This window comes from Neopelma chrysocephalum, unplaced genomic scaffold (genome assembly GCF_003984885.1).
Source record: "Neopelma chrysocephalum unplaced genomic scaffold, ASM398488v2 Primary Assembly neopelma1_63, whole genome shotgun sequence".
Lineage (NCBI taxonomy): Eukaryota > Metazoa > Chordata > Aves > Passeriformes > Pipridae > Neopelma > Neopelma chrysocephalum.
Window position 1 is genome coordinate 13,828,083 of NW_020897720.1, and position 24,925 is coordinate 13,853,007.

Sequence of the window (24,925 nt, forward strand, 5' to 3'; positions counted from 1 at the left end):
CAAAAAAAACTTCGCAGACTTTCCGCGCAGAGGTGCGGAGCGGCGCGGCCGCCTCCCGCCTCCCCGCGGGGTGACCCTGCTGCGCGCTGCCCGAACGAGTGTTTTGGGCTCTGGGTGGTTCAGGGCTGCCTGTTGCCAGCTGTTTTCCCCCGGATTAAAAACAACGACAGCGGTGCTGTCGGGATAGAAACGGTTTCTTAAATTAAAATAATAATAACTGGACGTACACCGTGCATCTTCCCCAGCTCCCGGGGGCCCTACAGAAGTTGGCTTGCACTGTTTTAAACCATCGCTGCAGAAGATTAAAATGCAGGTTAAAGACAGTCTTTCAGTCACAATCTGCCATCATCTCTTACGGTCTTTCAGTCACAATCTGCCATCATCTCTTACGTTCGTTAAGCTGGTGAGCTCTAAAACGCTGAATTACCGGTTATAAACCACTAGGAAGCACAGCTACGGTAGCCAGATGCTCCCCACCGTACATCCCTGTTGTGGCTCCTTATAAATTGCCAAACTTGAATGAATTAGTCTGCAACTTTCTGGCTTGGCAGCCTGTACTGGATGTTTTCTGAACGCTCCAAATCCTTTGCCTCTTCCAAAGATGAAAGCAGAGTAGAAGAGCATCATCTTGGTCACTCTTGGGCTTGCCATGTTTTTTTGACTGTAACTCTGGAAATAGGGTCTTGACATTTGGCATGAAGCAGCCTTTTATGGTCTTTTAGATAAACCCACCCAAATTAGTCCTGTTACTGGGCTTTGAAGAAGAGCAGCTCACAACACAGGGGAAAAAAAAAAAGCCCAATGCTGCTGAAATCTCTGAAGATGCTGCTTTTGGGCACCTGCTGCCCCAGGTGCTCAGAACCCTCTCAACAGGCCCCCCAGGGAACAGGAAACATCAGCCCCTGGTTAAAAAGCCTTTGCTGGAATTACAAAAGTAGTGGGATACACAAGCACAGCCCCTGTCTGTCAGTCCCTGGCAGCCCCAGGGACCTCGGTGGGTGCTGACACTGTTGCTCCAGCATCCAACAACATTCACTGCCAGGACTTCACCTGTGGATCCCACCTCATCCATGTGCACAGGCTGCCTTAAGGGATATTGTGAAGGTCACTGTGTTACCTGGTGAGAACATCAGAAGTGTCCAAAGTGAAGCATTCCATACCAATTTTATTGTGCACACATACTGTAATGCAGTTCTTAATTACACTGCCCCAATCTGATTTCCTTACAACACCTGCACACCCTGGACCTGCTGTGTGAGTCAAAAAGAAAACACTTTGGCCAGATTCTCATCTTATCTGCAGAACCATAAACTGCCCAAGGAGCAATGCAAGGGCTGTGAGACTCAGAGAGACTGTGACAATAGGACAAAAACTCTCCCAAAGAAGCAGATTCCCTCCGTGCCCTTGCCACGGGCTGTATGACGCTAACTAAGTCATTAACCCAAACTTTTGGCTGCTGGTGGCTGTAGTGCCCACACTGCTGGTGTGGCTGGAAACCTTTAGCCTGAATTGCTGACATCCATCTTCCTGCAGCTGGAAGCAGTGGGTGCTGTGCTTGCATGTATGAAGTGCTGCATCATGTTAAACGCTCTGAAAAAAGCAGACATTATGCTTTTCAGATGGAGTACCCTGAATTAGTCAAAACTGACCTTAATCCATCCATGTGTCACCCTGACCCATCTTCGAAACGGGCGCTTGGGGAGGATTAATGAAGGTGCTGAAGCACTGAGGCAGTGTAGTGGAAAGTGCTACAGAAAGAACCATGAGGACATTAATAACTGTGTCTTTTGAGGAACCTGCAGGTCCCCCTGCTCTGGTCCTGTACTGCACACTGCAGCCTTCCCACCCTTTGAGGCCATTTCTCCATAATTTCTGGACAACATCTCTAAGGAAGGTCACAGCATGGCAGGGCAGGTCCACAGCAAGCCCCGATGCAACCACAATGCATTTTTGCCATCCGGGACACCAGCACCTTGCTCTGCTTCGAAAACTGCACCGAGAAGTATTTGAGCCGTGTTTTCTATCGCTGTGAAATCCAGAAGTGGTCAGACATGTGAATAATGTGCTGAATAATGTACTCTGCCCAGGCTCATGTGCTGAACAATAGGCATCACTGAGCCCCTTGCTGACCATCTCACTGCACACACAGCGATGCAGAAGGAAGAGAGTATCTGAACATGAAATTAAAGTCTTGTTCTGCTTCGACGAAAGGGGGTAGATGAAGTTGCACTGACAAGAAGAGTTCAGACATTTCTGCATTTTGAGTACTTTCCATCATAGAATTTTGGCTACCACACGTGCACGCTTAAACACGGCTTGTGTACAAATACATAAATGTGACACACACACTCAGATAGCACCTGATGGATGGTTCTCCAAGAAAGGTCGTGTATATGATACATCCAACACTCAGTTTACATAGTATGACATTTATGTAACACTTATGAAGAGCTCTGACGGGGTGTTGTCAGTTGGCATTTGCTAAGAGAAGAAATAAATCTAATAACAAAAACAACAAAAAAAAGCATTTTGGAAGAAACAATACTGCACAAATCCTCTAAAAGGACAGAATTGTCTGCACAACAAAGGCTCGGCTGATTGATGCTAAAATAAGCAGTTATGCAACAAGTAAGAAATACGATCTCCAGGGAAGAAACCAGCAACATTTCCCTTTCATCTTCATTCACCGGTGCTTATTTTTTGCAAACCTGAAAGGAAAAATATAGGCAGCCTTTCGATGACGAGCACACAAGTAGGAATTAACAGATGTTTTGAAGCGAAGGACGGAATCTTTATAAGTTTTGTATGAGTTCTGCAGAGTTAAATCCCGTCACTAACCACGAGTCCCCAAAATGCTGCAGAGCTGTTGCCTCGTGGCTGCTTCCCCACACGCTGTGCTGGGGTGTGAACACCTTGATTTTAGGGGTGACTGCTCAATCCTAGAGTTACAACTACAAAAGTGTTCAAGCAACTTCAGGAGAACAAGTGTATCAATTAGTTCGCCTCTCAACGCTTTGGTTTAATAAAATTTCTCAGTCAGAGTTGAGACCAGTGAAGATCTCGGTGCAGCCAGGGGAGAGAAGGAGGAAAAGAAAACCCAGTTGCCTTGTTGGCACCAAAGTTGATTACTGTGATACATGGGCACCAGACACACGGGTGGGACAGGACCATGGGAGTGCGAGTAGTCCCCAAATACAGCAAAAAAATCCAGTGTAATTTTGAAGACCTTTAGAAACAATCTATTTTGTGACATTAGCTAGTGAAGAGACCATGAGGGAGGCTCAGCTCCCTCAGCCTGCTCCTGCTGTGACACCCACCCGTCTCTGATGGTGGGGGACCACCACGGAGCAGGGAGCTGCTCTGGTGACAGAGAGCTCCTAGAGATCCTCAGAAGCACCACACAACTTGAGAACAGCACAGGAGACACGTAGCTGCTGATTTACTGCCTTGGATACCCTCTTCTGAGGCCTCTGGTAGCCAGAAGTTATTAGAATAGCCTCATGGCTGCTTCAATTCCTATCAGAGACCAGAGCAGTGCACAGACATTCCAGGAGGGGAACACAAGAGATGATGAAAATCTTGCTGTGCCCATATCCCAGCTGGGGTCATCCAACACCCCAGCTATAATCGGGAGGTTTAGTTTTTATTAAAATATGTGTTAATTTGGAGAGTAGTAAGCAGATGCAGCAGAAGGAAAGAGAACAAGCTCTGTTCTAAATTACAATAATAATCGTTCCCATCTTCGAGAATAAACTATGACAGATCAAGGGAGAGATGGCTGCTATGGTCATTATATAAACTAATCCCTTTTCTTTCTCATTCATTTTGCATAATTCTTTTCCTCTCTGAAGCTAAGGAAAAACACTATACTTACAGGAGGAAAAATTTGATTTGGCAGATCAGTGGATAGTGAGATTTTGTTTGCAGTCTCAATTACCTTCAGTAGCTGGAAATTTGGTATCAAACTGTAAATAAAGTAGCTATAGCATTACAAATGTCCATCCCTTGACAGAGAGCTCAGAAATTCTCTATGTTCTAGCAACAGCTGCTTTAATATCTTTCAAAGAAATGGCAGCTTCGCTCTGTCTGAAGGGATTACCTTTAAGGAATGCATCCATAAGTGGCTTTGTGCAAAGATGCTCACATTCCTGTGGGGTTTGTGTGCTGCATTTTTTCTGCCAAATTTCAAGATTCCTTTTTTTTGTCGTTGTTTTTGTTGCTTTTCCCGTTTTCTCTAAGTTTGCCTCTATTGCCAAGTGCACATAATACATCCCACATTTCATGCAGTCGCCAGACTGGAAGAACTGGGGCTTTCAAAGGGCCTGTGAGTTATATTTGGGGAAATAAGGGCCATCAGTAGAGAGGTGAACAGCTCCAGTGCCCCTCCTGCGACAGGAGAGCTGCTGTAGCTCCTCCTGCTTTGGAGGGATCCTTGGCCATCACAGCAGACTCCCCTGCAACACCCTCCCACCCTTCCCTGCTTTCATTCCTTTGCCTCCTTTTTGTTGGCATTTCACACTTTCCACCTTCAGTGCAGTGAGGGAATAGCACAGCTCCTCAGACCACGTGGGGTTTTGTATGAAGATGTTTGACTGCTACAGGCAAACTCAGTGGGTGATGGACGATGGAAACAGAAGTAGGTTTAGAATAACAGCTCAGTTGGAAGGGATCTACAAGGAGCATCTAGTCCAGCTGCCTCAGTACCTCTGCTCTCCCTCGTGAAAGACTATCCCAAAGGCAGAACAGGCCATTCTAAACCCTTGTCCTGCCCATTCCCACTCCACAACCCAGGGAAGATCCACCAAGGTGTAAAAGCCATTGTGTTTTACTCCCCTGAGCAGGCCAACAGAGCTTTCCTCCTCCCACAGGAGTCCTGGCTTGGGAGGGAGGTTACAGTCCCATGCCAGTGGGTGACTTCCTACTGCACATCCCACCACAGAACATGCAATTACTCTCCCAAATAAAAAAAAAAAGACATGAATGATCCCAGTCACAGCTCAAAGCACCATTTGAGTGAATGGTACATATCCTAAACAATACATGCATCAGGACTGCATTAATCCACATTTTGTATGGATTCAGTTTATAACCGGGTTGGCTATTTCCCTGTATTTCTCTGGAGTTGGAGGGTGTGAAAAAGACATTTCCATTTCATTGACTAAGTTCCCAAGGGGAGAGTTTATGAAAGTGCAAGTGCATAATTTACTGCCTGACAGGATAAAGATGGTATCTGGTTTTAAAAAAATAGTGTACCCTGAAAAACAAAATTGCTAGAAAAGACATTTGTTTTCCATAAGTACCATATTTTAGAAGCATTTAATTTAGCTTAGAAGCACCGTTAAAAATATATGCATTGTAAATTGCAGCTGTATAACACGATATTTATCAGATAATGTCACTGAATAGTCTCCTGTTGCAATATAAATGCCAAGGCATTTATAGAAAATAAATGTTGAAGTAGCGAGCTTTCTTTTCAAAGTGGAAAACCATTATCTCATCCAAAAGTCATAAATAAAATTATGAGGGTTTGCTTACAAGGTTGGTTTTAACCGTAGGGGGGCTGACATGGATACTCCATCGCCTGAGCAGTGTTTCCTTGCAGCAAACTCAGCTTGGGTGCAGCCAGAAGAGAGGGAGGCACATGGGATGGGCAGTGATGGCTCAGAAAGACCTGAGAGCAGCCAGAAGGACAAGTCAGCTGTTAATGCACTTGAGAAAAAGAGATAAAGATGAAAAGTCAGGGATTTCTTGAGATACACAACTCAATATGATATTTATAATGAGATTCCTGCAGCCCTCTCCTGGCTTCATGAATTTATCCTTCTCTGGTTCTGCTCCTTTAGCCACTTCTTGGATGGTTCACGTGATGCACTGTTTGCTTCCTTCTCCCTCTGTTTTCTCTCTCTGCATTTTTCTTTGGACAAACCAAGTCCACTGATCCTCTTCAATGGCCATACTCACAGCAAATTGCTGGTTATCTGCCTTTCCACACTCACTTCTCTCACACTTTGACCTGCCCTGTAACATCACACAGTCAGAGCCGAGGCTGAATGTGCTGAGCTGAGCAGAATCCCTTGCTCTTCTCACCAAGCTTCCCCCATCCATCCATCCATCCATCCATCCATCCTCCCAGTCAGAGGAGCGAAACACAACTGGCACAGCTCAACTGGTGCATTGTCAAAAGCACTTTATATGATGAATGATATGATGGACACCAGAAACGTGTCTAAAATAACTTTTACATAGCAGAAGTGTCTGGCTGGGTGCACAACTGATTCACTGGCCCATCAGCCACGGAGGGGAAGCAGAACACACCAGCAGAACACACCACACAACAACTCCCAGGTTTCTGGGCCACATCCAGAAGAAAATACTTCAGTTCTGGTAGCTCCTTGAAGGGAGGATCCCACAGTGAGCATTGCTCTCCTGCGAGCACCAAGGACCTCATGGATGTGCACCATATTAGGAGAATATCACAGTAACAACAGCATGGAGACTTGTTAAACCATAACTGTCATCTCCTGAGACAGGATTACAGCCCTTGTGCAGAGGATGTACCAGCTGCTGATTTGAATTTACCTTTGCCCTTTGGCCACTCTTCACTGGCCCTGCCAGGCTGCTGAGCAGCCCCATGTTTCCCTGAGCCGCTCTCTGTTGAGCTCCACGGATCACAGGCGACCATTGGAGCAACAATTCCTGCGTGCCAGGACTTCAACACATCGTACATGCAGCACGTCCCCCCTTTAGAGTGGTTATAATCTTCGAATCAATCGTACCTGGCAGCGGAAGTTTAACATTAATGACTTTCTTACTACGGATGGAAAAACCCTTCGGAGCAAATGAGCAGAAACAAGATCGCTCGGCTCCGACCCGAGGAGGTGACTCTGCGGTCACCACCAGCACTTGGGGCAGAGCTGCACCCTGGGTGCCCCAGCACAGCCAGGAGGGTTGGTCTGGCAGGTCACGCTGCCTTTGGAGCAGAGACCTGAGTTCAGAAGAGGCTTTAAGGATCTCAGCTCCTTAAAATGAAGATAGCAGGGAAAGGTTCTTCACCCGGGGCACTGGAGGAGGCTCTCCAGGGAAGCAGTCATGGCACCAAGCCTGAAGAGAGCTGAAGAAACGTTTGGACAACACCCTCTGGGATTTCTGGGGTTGTCCTGTGCAGGGCCAGGAGTCAGAGTCAGTGATCCGTGTGGGTCCCTTCCAACTCAGGACATTCTGTGAGTCTATGAGTGCTAACAGCAGTGAGGAGACAGATACCCATCACATCACACAGCCCTGCAGCCAGAGGCACCTTCCCTGCAACAGGAGCTGGGACTGTGGTCCCAGGGGAAGCCTTGCTCTCCCCAGCCAGGGACAGCTGGGGGGGGGTTCAGTTTCGTTTTATCTTGGCAGCCAGGAGAAAACAGGACCCGACCAGTTACACATTTAATTTCCAAGCCGGTCCCGCAGGGCAGGAGGATTGGGTGAGCCGGGGAGGGCGAGCGTCCTGTCCCGAGCGTGCCAGGCATCCCGCAGTGCCCGGGGGTGGTGGCATCTGCCCTGGCATCCCTCGGGGAGCAGCAGCCGCAAGCCTGGCTGCTGGAGGAAAAATAAACAACTCCAGTGAGTCACAAAGGCAAGCGGCATATGACGGGGACAGGTACTTATGCAAATAAACTGTTAACACCCAGCCAGACAGAGCTGATAAGCCTCCTAGGCCAGCTGGAGGCTTCCTCATCCTGCTGGGGGCTGGGGGGAGGAGGAGGAAGACAGCTTTAGGATAACAATAGAAAACCGAAAAGCAAGAGCAAGGCAGCTCTGGGGAGGCTGCACAGGGCTGCCTGGTTTGGGTACCAATCTGCTGCACCCGGCCGTGCCAGCGTGTCCCTGAGCTGCTCTGCTTCCAGAAGCATCCTTCCGTGCCAGTGTGTGTGTGCCCATCACTGACACCTCCCGGGGTGCTTGCCAGGACACATTTCCCCACACTGCCAGGGCAGCAAGGAACTCCATCCCACGGCAAAGTCTGATATTTGCGAGGCTGTAGCACAGGAAATACAGGGGGAGCTGCCTCCCCCTCCCCCTTTGGAATATCCCTGTAACTCCCTCCTCTCTTGGCTGCCCAAACTCCCAAAAGCATGAATGAGAGGCAGTTTATCCTCCTGAAACACTGCTGGGGATCCCCCAGGAAGCTTCATATCTGGCCTGGCTGGGCTGATGATAATCAGATAGAGGGGGTTTAAAATAATCAAGCCTAAGCAGCTGAAATCCAAACTGGAATAAGTAATGGGGTCAGAAAACAAACACTGCAGGCAGGGCACAGCCGGGGGTCTGCAGGGCACCACACACACACACACACACACACACACACACTGAGCTGGGAGCTGTGGTGCTTCTTCAGGATGCTGCCCAAAAACCAGAGTCTCCTCAGCCCTGCACTTTTCTGGTACTGGGAAACCTGTGCAAAAGACCCCACATGTTTCCCAGGGAGCCCCCAGAGCCAGGTGGCTCCTTCCCCCCGTGGCAGCCACCACCACAAGCCTGAGCCACAGAAGAAAGGGTTTTGCTGCCCCAGAGCTCTGTTGGTGTCCAGTCCCAGCACTACCAGCAGCTCAGAGGATGCAGGACACCTCCCTGCTCCTGTAGCATCACCACCCACTCCTGGTCCACTGGTCCCCACCCTCCCTGGCTCTGCCAACACCTCCACCTGCTTTACCCCTGGGCAAGGAAGAGGGACAGAAGCACCGAGGAAAGAGGGAATTAAGTTCAGGGAATTTGTTTTGCCCGCTGCTCAGATTTCCAGCTCATATTAATGATGTAATGCTCCAATGGTGAGAAGCCAAAGTTTGCCCTTCCTGTGGTGTTCCCTTAGGAAAAGCATATTACTGCAATGTAAAACTGAAAATTGAAACAGGCTGGTGCTTCACCAGAGAAAATGCCTCTCCCTTTTCCCTATTCAGTGAGGCGGGGATGAATGTTGTGAGGTTTGAAAGAAAAACTGAAAAAGCCTTTAATTAATCCCTGGAGGCTAAACCCTGCCAGATATGGACAGGATTTCTCCTCTGCCTTCTTTTCGGAGCAAGAACACGAAGCTGCCTTCCTGCTGCAGCTCTTTCCGGGGGATTCTCAGGTCCCCAGGGGAGGATCCAAAGCATTTTCCAAAGCTTTTTTTTTTTTTTTTGCAGAGAGGATGGCTGCCAGGGAAGCCTCACTGCTGTCCCTGGACAGCAAGGAGACCAGGAGCCCCAGCACAGACTTTTGGAAGCTCTTACCTGCTGGGAGGAAACTTTCCAAGTTCAAGGTCAGGTCTGTTTGTCTTCCCTCCTGACAGACGTAAACTGTTATGCAATATTCAGGAAGTCACTTTTATCAGACTCGATTCAATTTCTAAGATTAAGAGCATGGAAAAACAAATACTAGTGCTGGATGGAAAGTGCTGGCACTAACCAGGCCAGCACTGTGTTTGGACAAGGGTTGCTAATAGGGTATCTCTTATTTCCACAAGTCAGTAGGGGCAGGATACAAAATGTTCTGCTTTTTATGGGGGGCTGATGATGAGGAGGAGGAAAATTAACCCTTTCTTAGAAAGAGCAGAAACCATAACAAAGCTGGTTTGGGGTTTTTTTTTGAGAGCAACTTCTGTGGTTGCTACTGCAGCATCTGGGAGCATCCCAGGATGTAAAGCCGGGGCTCAACCCCTGGCAGAAGGCAGAGGACTGCACTGCTGACAGTGCCTGTGCTTTGTTTGGCTATAGCTGCCAGGCAGGTAAAGGCTTTGCTCCCTAAAAACCCAACTTGCAAAGGAATGGGTAAAATATAGAGCATGTGCAATTTTCACAGGGATCAACAGTTGGGAGAGCACAACCACCTCATTCAGAAGATGCACTGGAAAAAAGAAATCTGAACTTGCAGAGGGAAGACTGTACCAAGCAAGACCCAAGCTGGTCCTATGACCTAACAAGTGCTGAAGTCTTTAAAGAAAAGCCCCAGGAACTGCAGTGGAGGAGGATCAATCATTTGATCTGTAGAGGTCCATGCCAGAGGTCACACCAGCCACAGCCCAGCAAACATTCCTGCCTTCTTGACACTTCTTCCAACCAAGGCCCTCACAAAATTTCAGTAATCACCACTATTGAGACTGGTTCAGTGCTTTCTGTTGATACGGGGAAAAAAATCAGAGGTTTCGCTCCCAGCACAGGAACTCCCTTAATTCAGTACTGTGTATATAGGTATTATACAGAGAAAGTTAAAATGTGGAAATAAGGAGCTCTGGAGTTCGATAAAAGCTAAGGGAGAACCTGAGGTTTGAAAGAAAACCATTAGCAATAGCAGATTTGCAAGTTCAGCTGTGGGAAGGACCACAAAATCCAAGCACATGCTATATATCTTCTTTTTATTGACTGCTTTGTGGGGAGCTGCATTTCTTGTCGGAGTTGGGAGCTACAGCCTGCACTCTGTGTTGATTTTGATTATAGAGTGGTGGTAATTAAACCTCTGGAGCATTAAGTTGCCATTTTAACCAAATGCCTGCATTTTATCTTGATGGGAAATTGAGAGTGAGACTCAGATTTTCACAGTAAATAAAAACTGTTGGCTGTTTCACAGATAATCCGTTTCCTCAGCTTATGTATGAGAAAATCCTCCCGTACGGCTTCCTCTACCCTTTTGCAAAGGCACACGCTCCTTGAGGAAGCTCAGCAGCAGCACTGCCAGCTCCTGCACGCTGTTCAGCTTGTAAAATAATAATTACAATCATAATGTGCCTCCCTTAATGACACTTTTAATCCGGAGACCAGTGTCCTTATCTCCACGTGAGCAAACAGAAGCACGCAAAATTTTTCCTCCAGTGATATAAATGGCCAAGGTCAAAGTCAGGAGTAACCCAGCACCCAGGCTCAGTCTATCAGCAACATCCACTGCCTGGCTCTGAGGTAACGCTCTTATCTACAAACTGATAGGCAAGGTGCAAATCTACCTAATTCCTGGACTCAGTTCTCTGCTGACAGGCACAGATCTACCACGGCACACCTGTAGCTTGGCAATTGGGCAAGTACAGCCATCTCAGGTTGTTGTTTTCACTGTGTGCCACCCTGAACAAGCAACTGAAACAGGCAAATCACTGAAATGCCCTTGTATTGCAATTAACAGCAATGCTGCTGGAGTAAGACCGAGATACTCAGCGAAAGGCCGTGAGGCTGCAGCTCCTTCCGTGCAGGCAGGGCATTAAGTGCTCTGGGAGATCAGTTATTCTGATAATAAACAGTTGCCTGTGCAGGGGATTGGGCTCAGCTCAGCCGCTCTCAAAGCGCAGCCGTTGCCACAGAGGCTTTTCATCCCCTGCTTTCAGAGTAAAGTGCATCCTCCCTGCCCACAGCAGCAGCAGGTTTACCACAAAATACTTGCAGGATTTGCTGTCTGCAGAGGCAGCTGTTACTCACGGGTTGCTCCTTATGCAAATGCTCTGGGATGGCAGAGTGAGGAGCTGGAACTGGGGCTGCTGGAGGTGCCCAGCTGTGTGTGCCACCTGAGACCAAGGGCAGCCACAGGGCTCCTTTGGGGCTGTGTTTTCAGCAGACAGTCCTGCAGATCTGCAGGTTCACTCGCCATCAAAGCTGCATCTTTCTGGGTACCAGAGTCTGAGGCTGCATCACTTCACCTCCATCATTGCTGCCCTCCAGCCATCTGTTGAGAGGAGATGCTGGCACAGGGGTGCAGGGACACAGACACCCCTGCACACCTCAGGAGGGCTCCTGGCTGCACAGCTCCCTCGGGGAGAGCTCTCGGGAGGAGATGCCTCAAGCACAGGCATGATCCAAACCCTCCCCAGCAGAGCAGCACCAGCAGCACAGCTCCTCACTGATCCTCCCCATCCCACCCCAGCTGCAGTTTGGGATCTCCCCATGGAAACCTGAGTGAATTCCAAGCTGAGGTTTCTCCAGATAGAAACACAATTGCTGCTGGGGCGGTTGAGAACTCAAATAGAGTAAGGTGGCTTCCAGTTTGAAGAGGATCACTTACTGAGTCACTTAATTTGGAGAAATCACTGTTTGCTGTTGAAAGTATGAATTATTCTATTATTTCTATCTAATATAGGTCATGAAAACTAAAGGAAGTATTGCTACTGATGCTGCTGGATGCAGGATTTCATACCTTCTTCCCATCATACCATACTGGGATATGATGCCCTCCAAGTGTAACTCATAAATCCCCAACCCATCTCCAACTGTTCTAAACCATCCTGGGTTTTTAATCCAACATGAACAAATAAACAAACAAAATTAATATTTTTTTTTCAAACCAAGCCAACTAAGGAAGGAAAACAAACCTAGAGGCAAATATTTAGGGTAAGAGAAAGAAAAAGCTGATTATTTCTGCATTTGACAGGACAAATATAAAATTATCTTCTCTGAAAGCCTCATCTAAGCTTTATCCTGCATTCTGACATTGAGGGAAATGTTGCTTGATTGCGTTTTTTCCCAGGAATGGGTAAACTGCTCTGGTGGTTTGGAAAGACATAAAAATCTATTTTTCAATTATTTTTTCTTTTTTTTCCACAGCCCACTGCCATTTTTTTACTTGAGTGATGGCCAGGGTTAGAAGGGATAAGCCACCACAAGTTAGAACTTTCTCAGAGTATTTTTCTGCTGTGAACTTCTGGAAACAGCAAAAGAAACCAAGTTTGTGTGGAGCTGGTGCCCTGTGAGGAAGAACGAGGCTGATCGTGTAGCCAGGGGACACCTGCAGTCACCAACGTTCTGGGACACTGTCAGCAATGATATAAAAATAATCCATTGATCAAATTAAATTGGAAAAATACTCAGATAACTCAAAAAAACCACAAGAGCTGTGCAGAGCAGCTCGGTCACTGCTTTCCACCCCTCCCAGTAAGCTGGGAATAGGTGGTTTCCTGCCATCCTCCTTCCTTTCCCCCTTTTCTTCTCACCCAGGTGATACCAGGCTGGATTTCTTTGGAGTCGTGCCTCAAAGTTTCTCTTTTTCTCATCTCTAAAACATTATATTTTAAATAATCTCCTCCAAGCCTCCCTCTTCTTATATCAGCTATTGCCATCTTCGGTTTTAGCAGCTACCCTCAAGACACATCAATTCACTCCACCACCATACCAGTCCTCTTGCATAATTTACAAGCTTCTTGCCTTCTCCTCTTTATTCCTATTACCTTTCCACATCTCCTCTTACCTGGTGAACCAATAACCCACCTACCATACGGCCAGCCCATAACCTTTGCCCCACCAGCCTCCATAATCCATCTGTCAGCTCCTTCCCCAGGCACAGACTCACGTTCTGCCCAGTTTTCTTCTGAGCCTGGGAAAACCTTCCCGATAAAATCTGAACAGCCACTCCTTTCTCCCTCCTCCAAAACTGTCCTCACAACTCACTTCTGCCAGAAAAGCAGCCAAACTCAGCTTTGACTGTGGCTGGGCAACAGATGAGCCAGGATTTTCTTCCCTCCTTTCCTTGCTCCCTACATCTGCTCTCAGCTAAGCTTTAGCCAAACCAAATTACTACCAAAGAAAGATCATTGCCATATATATATATATATATATATACATATATATTTGTGTCTGTGCATGTGCTGTATCCCCAAGGTTATAAGTACCTGCAGAACATGGAAGAACTTTAAGGTTCCTTTCAACCCAAAGCATTCTATCATGATCCTTTGATGATTAATTAGTATTACAGTTAAAATATTTTTTAGGTAGTAATATAGTTGAATTAATAAGAATTAAGCCCAGAGGAAGGATATAGAAATCTCTTGCAAGTATTCCCTGTGGCTGGAGCACATGATGCATCTGAAAAATGCAGCTGAGGTGTGAGGACACAACCAAAGTGACTGTGTCAGGGAGGGTCTGTTGTGCCCAAATGTCCCTTCTCCTGTTGTCATGATCTGGGACAAACAGCAGGTGGAAAGGGGCCAGGTATGTTCCCAGAAAGGCTGAGGCCATGGCCAAGTAAGAGGCTTGGACTGTGTGCCAGAGTGGATGTTGCTTTGGTTCCAGGTAAAATATCTGGTCTAAAATATTAGATGTCAAGAGCTGAGTGTGTCACTTGGCTGGAGAGTCTGAGGTACTTACAAAAATCCTATTAGGATGTCTTCAATGTCCTTAAAAAAACTATTTCTAAATAGTTATATAAATTGCCTTTTTTTTTTTTTAATCAGTACAAACTACATAGTTTCTATGATTCTTTGTAGAGTGAAATACAAGAGCAGAGAGCATTGAAAGTGGTGCTATCAGGTGTGGGAGCAAGTGACCACCAGCTCCTGTATTTCCAGTGCCCAGAAGCTCCTGTATTTCCATGGTCCAGCCCATCACAAAGCTTCCAGACAGTCAGAAGCATCCTAATTTCCCTGTGCTTTAAACCAAACTTGTTTGCAGCAAAACTCAGCGTTTTCAGCCTTAACTTTCTAAACCAAGCCCATATTACAACAGCTAAAATGTCAGAGCTAATTAAGAAGAGGAAGCCAAGAATAAAACCAGCCAAGATGTGCATCTGCCACCGAGGAGAAACCCCATTCCTGCAGTTCCTGCCGCCCGCGCCAGGACCCGCCGTCACACCACGTCCTCCCAGAGCAGAGAGCTTGGCTGGCAACCTGGTCAAACCCTGAATGATATCCTGGAGTGCTGACTTCCCTTGTGGTTGCAAAAAAAAGCCTTTAAAGACATGATTTTAAATGATGCCCAAGGGTTTCTTTAAGGAATAGGTGGCCAAATTCCACCCAGCCTGCTGGGGTTGCACAGCAGGTGAGAGAGCACGGTGTTTGGGCAATTAGTTTTAGCCATCATTATTTAATATTGATGTCATATTGACTGCACATACACATTCTGGCACGGGGAGTGAAGTTACATTGATTTATTAAGTTGATAGTGTGCAGGGGTGCCAAGCTGCCAGGTCATTGATCAGCTGCCTGGGCTGAACTTCACTGTGTAATTTCCAGCACAATGTGACTGATCAGCAATACCATAATTGGTTGCAAATGTCCTTCCTTCTATTTGTTTTGTTAAGTGGCTTTTTCATTAACACAGCAGAGCCAAGGAAATAAATATGACTTTACTATTGGACTGAAGGCAGAGAATAGTTGAGAACTGGATGCAGACTGGGATGGGGCTGTGCAATATTGTCAAGCCAGCTCTTCTTTTTTGTTATAAATTCTCCATTTTGCTGCATTTGGGGCTCTGGTTGCTTCAGAAGAGATGGCCTCTGGCTAGAAGGGACTTGGCCAACACTATGCTCAGTAAAGTACAAATTTATTGTATTTATGCCCCTAAACACCCTAAGTCAATAGGTTTATTATTAGGCCAAGCCATGATGTCTCTACTTAGAATATGGCCCTCAGATGTCCCTGCTAAGAGAGGAAACCAAGTCAAATCCCTGGGAACAGGCTCTCTGCTCCATAGAGCAACACCCCCAGGCATCTGGATGAGCTGGGAAACTCTGAACCAGGCACAAAGACTTGAGGGGAGGTGGCACCTCCCTCCTCCAACACCAAAACCAAGGCTGAAACAGGCAGTGGGTCCCTTCTCCAAAGCCTCAGCCCTGCACTTCTGCAGGACCACATGGAATGAGCCTTGCTCTTTGAAAGAGCAAAAAGTGCCAGATGTGGTCTGGGGCTAAGTGAGTTTGCAAAGCTCCTGAAAATATTGACAAACATTGTGTCTGTGAGCAAGTGCAATTATTGGAACAGAAGAGCAGGAGTGCACTGCTGTGGCACCAGCTATCCCATCAAATAGCTCTGGGCATCACCAGGCTATCACCTGCCCTTTCTTATTTCCAGCAGATACATAAACCATTGTTTTCTGTGTGTATATCTCCTCAGTACCTGCTTTGTAATGCTCTTTCTCTCTTATTTTACCCCATTCTATCAATGTCAGCCCATTTCTGGCTAAATTCTAAACATACAGAACCGTGCAGGACCAGAGGATGATTAGTGGTTATCTGGTGACTTTCAACAGCAATGAAACATTATTACAGACCTTCCACATGAGTCACCACGATGCATTACAGCAGCAAAGGCAGTAAAAAAATAAATGTCAAAGAATAAAGGTATTGAGTCAGGAGAGAAGAACTAATCCATTATTTTTCCACCACTTTCAGCAGTTTTCGACTTTATACCTTTGGTACTTTTCATCCACTGGACTCTGCCAAATAGAGCCATTGTTTTTCTCCTGTTAGCTCCCTGAAAGTGTCTGGCAATGCCTTACTCCAGTGCGAATAAAACTAAAGCCTAAGCTCCTTACCCAATGTGTGTTCTTTGAACTATCCCATTTAAATCTCCAGGACACCAGCATGTTGCAAACAGGCACACTCCACTAGCTCATTCTGAAACATTTCCACAAAAGAAATCAGGATGGAAGTGTTTGATACCTATTTTTTTTTTAAAGTTTAATTCTGTTGCAGGTTTCAAAGGACTCTGGGCTGCTGCTCTCAGACCTGCAGGGCTGCTGGAGCACCAGCACTGGGGATGATGCAGCTTGACTGAAGAGGTGGTGGACAAAGCATCACTCCCTACCCATTCAGAGCACACAGGGCTGAGGACTGTGATTTTTGTCTGTGCTTTATAAAGAGCTCAGCATAGTCATTACTCAGCAAATAACTGAAAGTAACAGGTTTGTAATTGGTTTGTTCAGACAGTTGTAAATTATTAGCATTTACTATGCCTTGGTGCATGTGCAACCCAGGGAAAACACCCTTCTTGTAGGAGCCTGTCCTGCAACTTCTGCTCAGAGCATTTGCTGCTGTGGGTGGGGTCACAGAAACCACCACCACCACCATCATTGCTGTGAGGAAGCAGCAGGCACCCTGCCCCTGCACTGAATTTTGAAAGTGCTCTTCAGTGCCTGGACCATGCCAGGCCCCTCCACACCCCATCCCCACCTGGCTGCACAGCAGCTCTTCCCACGCTGCCAGCTGCTTCTGTCCTGTCTAACTGCTCCTTCCAAAGCCAGAATCCCAATTTCACAGCATCACAACCTCCCCAAAATCCAGGGCAGCGCTCCCAGCAATGCGCAGGGCAAACCAGAGGATCGCTTTCCATGCAAAACACAACATAAATGTGCCCCAAACAACTGGAGGGGATTAACTGAGCCTGGAGTTTTTTCTACCCCTGCTCTTCACGGGGAAGGAGGTTGGTTTGGTTTGCACCTATTCCAGAAGTTCTACATGAGAGGGAAATGCTCACCAGCTCTCAATGATCTGTCAAGGGCAGCGGCTGCTTCTTGGCAGGAGCCTCTGCTGAAACACCAGCGAGCATCTCTCCCACTCCCAGCACAGCTCTGCTGCCAGTGACTAAGCAGTTTCTATAAATCAAGCTGCAGCAGAGTTCAGAAGCCTAATAATAATCTGAAAACGTACAATAATAATAATATGGTGGTTTTAATGTTAAGAGGGTCACAGATAAGTGTAATAGGCGTTCTGATGTTGAGACTTGTAGCTTGGTTTCGAATAATTTTAACACTCTATTTGAAGTCTAGTCTCAGAGCACTAGAAACTGGAATTAAACAATGCAATTAAAACAAAGCTGTAATCTGATCTTATGTTCTACTTCTTAGCCTCGCTGCTTCACCTCTTCCTCTGAGCCCTCCATCTCTCACACCATGAGCTATTTGCCATTGCCTGTGTGGGGTTTGGTACCTGCTTGCCTGCTGGGATACCAGAAGGGCTCCTGTTCCCCATCCTGCTCTATTTAGCAGCTGGATGTTCATGGGTTGGCTGTGAACGTCCTCCCCAGTAGCACAAACACCCAAGGCTTTGCATCCCAAATGCTGGGCCATGTCCCTGCAGCCAGCACAGGACGGGTGCTGCTCACTCCATTTACTGCAACTGTCATTAATACTTTGTTTATATCAGTACAACTTAATCCAACTAATTACCACCACGAACAGCAGCACATTAAGGCCCTGGCTATAAAGGGCTATTGTACTGCACTAAATGTAATCCTTCTTAAAACGTCCTGTGTTCCTACCTACCAGTTTTCCAAGATTCCATCTGTGTAACACACCGACACGGGAGGTTTTGCAGACCTTTGATGTCCATGTGCTGCAGCAAAACCTCCCCAAAGCAGGCACAGCTTTGCACTGCTGGCTCTTGTGGGGCAGGGATGGTTTGTTACATGTGCGTTCAGTACCAAGCAGTACCAGACACTGTGGCTGGAATTAATAGATATTCCCAGAGCAAGGTTAATGAGAACCGCATGAACTGCTGCCTTGGTATAGTTTTATTGGGAGAAGCCATTTTCCTGGAGCTTCCAACACAGTTTCAAGTGCAATGTGGTTCAGGACAAGGCAAGCTCTCCTCTCAACAAAGCTGGAGGTTCAGCTCTGCATGGTTTTTTTGGGGAGGATGGGAACTGATGCTAAGCACCTGCTGATCCAGCTCAGCCCAGTGCCACTCACTGGACCATTCACAACCTGGTCTACTGGAAGGTGTCCCTGCCCAGGGCAGGGAGTTGGAACAAGTTGATCCTTTAGGTCCCTTCCAACCCAAACCATCCTGTGATTCTTTTCTATGATTAGCCAGAGCTGTTCCTCGTGCCACAAAAAAGCAGGTGCTTTGGGGATGCCCAAGCTTTGTGATGGCCTGCTGTGCAGAACAAAGGAAGGAAACATCTCTGGATGCATAAAACCATCCCACTGCAGGAGTATATCCATCAGTTTAGGGAAGGATCCCTGTATCAACACCAGTCCTTTGCCCAAATGTCATCCTTCACTGCCTGCATACACCATGCATCCCAAAGCTGCTCCATCATTTGGGAATAGTAGTAAAGAGCTTAATTATAATGTGTCACCACCATATTATCTTGCAAAACATCACAGTGATCAAGTATCCAAATAGTCCAAGGCCTACATCACACTCCTGTCAAAGACCTGAAACCAGAACTGGTGATGCTGAGGAAGCCAGCAAGAGTTTCATACCTCAGAGTAAGGCTGCCCTAGTAGCAAACCAGGATAAAAAGGGTTGAGTTTGAAAATCAGACTTAGAGATTCTGAGTGAGAGCTGTAGAACCTGGAACTGCTGCACCCAGAAGGAACCATTTTGTCACCCAGACCTGGGTTTGAATCAGCTCATGTCCAGCAGCAGCACAGGGCATGTCTAGTCCAAGGGGGCAGGAAATAATTTCACTGGAAAAGAATCCAGCTGTCTGCCACTTCAGTGTGGTGGTTGACTATCACCACATGTAATTTGTGGATGGGGAAACTGAGGCACAGAGGGAGAACAGAGTGTTTGGTATCTCAGAGACCCTGCAGCCTCACCAGGCCAGTGGGAAGAGCCTCAGTGCTCCATAACACAATTCCATGTGTGCCCACACAGCTCCTGGGGGGCCCTGACCCCACTGCTGCCCTGGGTTCACAGGAGCCTGGCTCTGGCTCCTCTGCAGCTCAGCTGCTGCTTGGGACCAAGGGTAGCTGTAAGAATCAACCAAGCCCTCTCCATCTCCTGTTAATCCCTGCAAGTACACCATTGGTATTTAAGCAACTAAACATCAGCCTAAATTTGTGAGGTCCTGAATGTCTGCACCGAGTCCAGAGACATCAGAGGTTCCTCAGAACTGCTGAAAATGAGGGCACTATTCTCAAATTGATATTTATGTCTCTTAGTATATAATCTTAAATTAAGAGAACATTGAAGCCCACAGAACATTATGGGAGCTACAAACTTAGGTGAAAGTGGTGTTACAGTCAAGGCATTGCAGCGGGTTGTAGGAAATCCTGCAGAAGTCACTTAATTTCCGTGTGCCCTATTTCCACATCTGTGAAATGGGGATAACAAGACATCATGTTGCGAGGTGCTGAGCCACCAAGAGTTATTATGGGAGCTGCAGAAGCTGCTATAAATACCTGAAGAACGAGGGCATTCAGTGTTACACTAATAGAATACAAAGTCTATAAAAGCCTTCGCGTTTTGGAGATGAAGGCTCGAGATAACTACAGGAAGCTGAAAAAAAAAAGAAATCCTCCCAGACCTTCCTCCACAGGCACTGCTGTTCCCCTGCAGTGCAGGGCACGTCAGGAAGGTGGGAAGGCAGTGTTTATTCTTTACAGGGATGGGGATCTGAGAGCCTGCAAGCTGGCTAAACTTCACTTGCACAAGGGGAAGGTTGTAGTTTCAAAAGTAAGCAGGAGGGCTTTGGAGCTCACTTTCAAGTTCAAATTAGGGCAGGTTTGGAGTCCACAGACGTTTTACTGCTCTTGGACCGGACTCTAGGCTTTCTCCTGAAGTCAGGTTATGTCAAGTCCCCTTCACATCACCCAAATGGTAAAAAAAAAAAAAAGGCTTTAGAAGAAATCCATCCCAGGCTTCCCACAGCAGCTCTAGTCCTTTTCTAAATTAAAAAGGTGCTCATCTCCTGCATAGCTGTGACCTCCTACTCCTCGGACTCACAGAGACTCTCCTGCCAGATCCAGCAGATGTAGACAAAACAAATGGATTAATTTTAGGGAGAAGGGAGGAGAAAGACCTGCCCCTGCACAGGTGGTGCAGCAAGGCTTGTCTGGAATCACAATCCTCCCTTTAGGTTAAAGAGCCCGTTTCTGTGGGCAGCCACAGCTGGCAAGTCTCTGCAGCACAGCCCCGAGCCAGGGGAAAGCAGCCTCAGACAGGGGCAGAGCTCCACCTGGTTGTACCTCCACTCCCAAAGGGGTGGTCAGAAGCCTCTCCAGCTTTGGGAATCCCCAGAATTTCCCCTAAGGGGCTGCAGTAGCTTGATTTTCCTTAGTTACTCTTTCCAGACCTTTGGAAGGAGCACGTGGACACCTCTCCACTTACCACGAGTGAAAAATACCTCTGGAGGAGTTGTGAGACTCCTGCAGATCTGAGGATCAGAAGGATTTTGAAGGGCTAATCCCCTTCCTCTTCCAGGGCAATCATCCCTAGGCAGGTTAATTTAGCAAAAAGGCAGCAAAGCAACTTCATATAGAGGGAAGTTTTTTTCCCCATGCTGTGCTGGTGGCTGTGATGAGAGGCAGGAAGAAAGAAGAGGGGAAAGCTGTCAATAATCCCATCTCACCACTGCTACCATCATCCCTCCTGTATATTATGTTGGCAGGAAAAGGGAGGTGCCTCAGGCAGAAAAATACCATGAAAAGTATTTTTCTACCCCCCCGACCTTGTCAGACAATATTTGTTCCTGGTGAGATGTTTCATTTCTCCAATTCAGCTGTTTTCCCAACAAATGGATCTGCGCCTTTCGCTGGGTGCTTCTGCAGGTTAAAAATTGACTGAACACACTGATTTTGTGAGCTCTCTGGTGGCTGCTGGAGCTCCATCAAAGCTGCAATCAAATGTATTTATTGAGCCATCTATGTGAGAGAGATTAAGATGAATTGTGAGTCTCTCCCTGTTAATTGTGGGGTCTGCCTGACCATCCTGCACGTGCCAGTCAGTGGGGAAGGAGAAATGAATTTATTCATAGAGCAGCCATGGTTGAAATGTGCTGGACAAGGTCGATTTGAAGTGCTACCCTGGCAGAGCTGCTGCCCAGCTCCCATTCCCTTGGGAAACATTGAGGAGGAGGGGATGAGAACTCAGATCAGTGAGTGCTGGAGTCACCGGAAAGATATGTGAAAGATTCCCATGTAATTCCTCTGAGCTTAATTCTTATTCATTTGAATATATTACTACATAAAGGATAATTTAACTGTAATATTGATTAATCGTGATAGAATGGTTTGGGTTGGGAGGGACCTTAAAGTTGATCTCGTTCCACCCCCTGCCATGGGCAGGGACACCTTCCACTAGCCCAGGTTGCTCCAAGCCCTGTCCAACCTGGCCTGGAACACTTCCAGGGCTGGGGCAGCCACAGCTTCTCTGGGAATCCTGTTCCAGGGCCTCACCACCCTCACAGGGAAGAATTTCTTTCTATTATCTAATCTAGTGATCAATTAATGTTCACTGAGGTGAAGAGGCAAGCTCAAAGCTGACAAAGTGTGCTGACAGATTTGCTAGAAGAGGTCTGGGTGCTCATAAATCAGCAACAGCCAAGGAGAGACCCAAGTCCTGTGTGGGTAAGTATTTCTGTATATCCAGAGGCACAGCCTGGGCAAAGATCAAGACTTAAGCCAGTCCCCCACTTCTCATGGATCCTCTTCTGCAGCCTCTGAGTCAGGGTGAGGCTGAGACTGCTGGAGACAGGGTAAGGAGCCAGCTGGACCCCAGCATGGTGCAGTCTGAGACCTTATACACTTAACAAAAGCCAACCTCAACCACATGCCTACAGTTAGGAAAGAACCAGCTTTTAGAGATTTTGACTGCAGATTTTAGTTACAGGAGAAAAAAACCCCCTGGCCTCAGAAAGACTGGGAGTCTTTCTGCCTCCTGCACTTGGGAAGGATTCAGAGCAGGGAGGATGCAAGGGGCAGCCTCACACTCTGAGGCAGAGCAAGCGAAGAATTTGGATCGAGAAGCCTCCAGACTCTGGGGGAGTTCAGGTCCAAATCTGCGCTTTCCAACTTCACACTTCTCCCTTGTTGTGGGATCTTGTTTCACTTGGCTCTCCCGCCGTGTTTTTCAAGAAGCAGCCGTGGAAACATCTTGGTTTCAGGCCTGTCTAACGTTCTGGGAAACGGTTCAGGGAGCTGGAATTTGACCGAGACTCATGTCTCAGCTCCACTGGGCCCTTCAAGCACCACTGTCAGCACTCTAATAATGAAGTTTCACCATGTCAAAGCCATGGATCCAAACCTCCAAACCAGTCACTTGTCACAATGTGGTACCACGCAGTGCTGCTCTTTGAGGTGCCTCTCCTCCAAAGAAACATCCATTTCCACCCATTTACAGAGGCTGCCAGTTTATTGTCACAAACCCAAAGCAGAATCAGCCACATCTGGTGGCTGCAGCTCCAGTGTTCTGGTTAAAACACCCCTCAAAGCCTATTTGGGGCTCAGGGTGGCTTTGAGGCCACTCTGAATGCACCTGGCTCCAAATGTCCCATCTCCAACCCAGCCCTTCCTCATGCACCTCGAGCAACACTCCCACTCTCCAAAATCCTACAGCAGCTTTTTAAAAACACATTTTTAAACTTCCAGCACATGCATGTTTCCTGTTATTTCATCAAAGACTCGAATTTCTTTTTGGTGACATAATTTGTCAACACATGCAGTTCATAACAGAAAAAAGGCTGATCAAAGAATAGCAGGTAAGTCTTATTTACTGCCTGATAGCAAACTAAATTGCTGCTATGGCTTTGTATTAGCAGCTCCACATTTAGTGCTTTTATCAGCATTTCAGCTGCAAGACACTCTTCAACTTTGGATAGACAATTTAATAACCAGAAAAGAGGGTTTTTTCCCCCTTGACAGAGCTCAGTGCCAATGTCAGGATGCAGGAAACTGTTTCTTACAGCTTGTGATTAATCCAAACAAAACATTGGGTTTGTACCAGTGCAGAAACATGGGAGCAGTGCATGGGATGACTAACCATGAGACAACAGCACAGGTCTGTGGTGCTCACAGGGAGCTCCTTGACCTGTGAGGGGAGCAAAGGCAGCAGAAATGGTTGAAAATATAAAAGCAAGCCACGGGTGCCAGTGGCTATGAGAATTTAGATTCAACGTCAATTAGGGATAAACCTGCAGGTATTTGGATTGATCAGTTCAATTATACACCAAAATAAAACTGCATTGTTGCCATATCACATAGACTTCTTTAGGAAAGTATCAGACATTAGGAGGCTGCTTCACAGAGGGTATTAATAGGAAATGAGGCAGAGTTAGTACCAACATCCCTGGGTTTCAATCCTGGGTTGGATGCCAGCATTTTACACTGATAACCTGGACATACAGAACTATGTTTTTAACCATTCATATCACCTATCATTATAATCCCTTTTTTTTTTTTGTAATTTATAAGGTTTCAGGTGCATAGAGCTCTGGTGGTCCTGTGCCAGCTGGAGTCTATGGGCTCACCTGAACACCCCGTTGTCCTCCTGCACCCAAAAAAGGACTTGGCACACCCCACGCTGCATTAGCAGACTTAATCCATCTACCCCTCCAAAATAAACCTTCATTTACCAGCTGGAAGGCAGCCCTGGGCACCACCACCTCCCCAGCACAAGCTCTGTAGCCCTGGGGAAGAGTCACATTTTACTGACTTCTTCAGCCCCCACCATGAGTCATTTCACCAAACTGAATTTAAAACAAACAGATTTAAGGTTTAAAAGTGCTTACAGGGATGGAAGGCAGGAGCCCAGCCTGGTCACCCACCCAGCAGAGCCCTCGGTACCTGAGCCAGGTGAGCAGAGCAGACCCACAGGTCACAGCCGGGTCCAACCAAGAGCCCACAGCATCAGGCAGGTCCGTGGTGATGGGGCAGGTCAGAGGACAAGCCACAGGTCAAGGTGAGATGCAAGGAGGGCAATCCAGGTCAGATACCATCCAGCAATTCCCAAGCAGGTCCATCACGGCAGAAAGTCCACGGAGCTGAACGTGACTGAGGGGCTCAGGGCCAGCACAGGCTGAGCTGGGGACCAGCACCTCCCTGACTCAGCTCAGGGAGACACTGAGGGCCCTGGGCTGAGCTTAAATGGGCTGCTGGGCAGAGCTGAGGGTGTGTCCCAGCTGAGAGGGACCCCAGCTGCTCAGGGTCATGAATGCCTGTCAGTGGCCTCACCTGACCCTGGAGCCTGTCCCAGGGAGAACATTCCCTTCCCTTGAAAGCAAAGAATAATGACAATATCTGCACCTTCTGTGTGCCAATACCTGTGCCTGCATCCATACCATACTCCAAATCTTACTAAATCCAGCCTGGCCAGGGTTAGCAATGTGTTGTAAGACTCTGCTTTTAGTTTTCTGTATGAACTGTAAATAATGCCCAACAGTTAAGGTATCTGTGAAGGGAACACACCGTGAGATGAGGCCATCTCCTCACTCATGGCTACATCAAAGGCAAAGCTGCTCCCTTCAAAGGCTGACAGGAGGCTTTTTTTCCAGAGAAAT

General features: G+C 47.2%; 1 long non-coding RNA gene across 3 annotated transcripts; it reads right to left on the reverse strand.

Moving 5' to 3' along the window:
- Positions 1-1,972: 1,972 nt before the first annotated feature.
- LOC113967076 lies at positions 1,973-6,602 on the reverse strand. 3 transcript variants are annotated; one of them, XR_003534084.1, is made up of 4 exons: positions 5,536-6,602; positions 4,100-4,322; positions 3,875-3,965; positions 1,973-2,708 (listed from the first exon to the last, which is right to left on the reverse strand). It is a non-coding gene; the product is annotated as an uncharacterized LOC113967076 (long non-coding RNA). The 3 variants fall into 3 exon arrangements; XR_003534085.1 differs by lacking the exon at positions 4,100-4,322; XR_003534083.1 differs by having other exon boundaries at positions 3,875-4,322.
- Between the last annotated feature and the right edge of the window lie 18,323 nt (positions 6,603-24,925).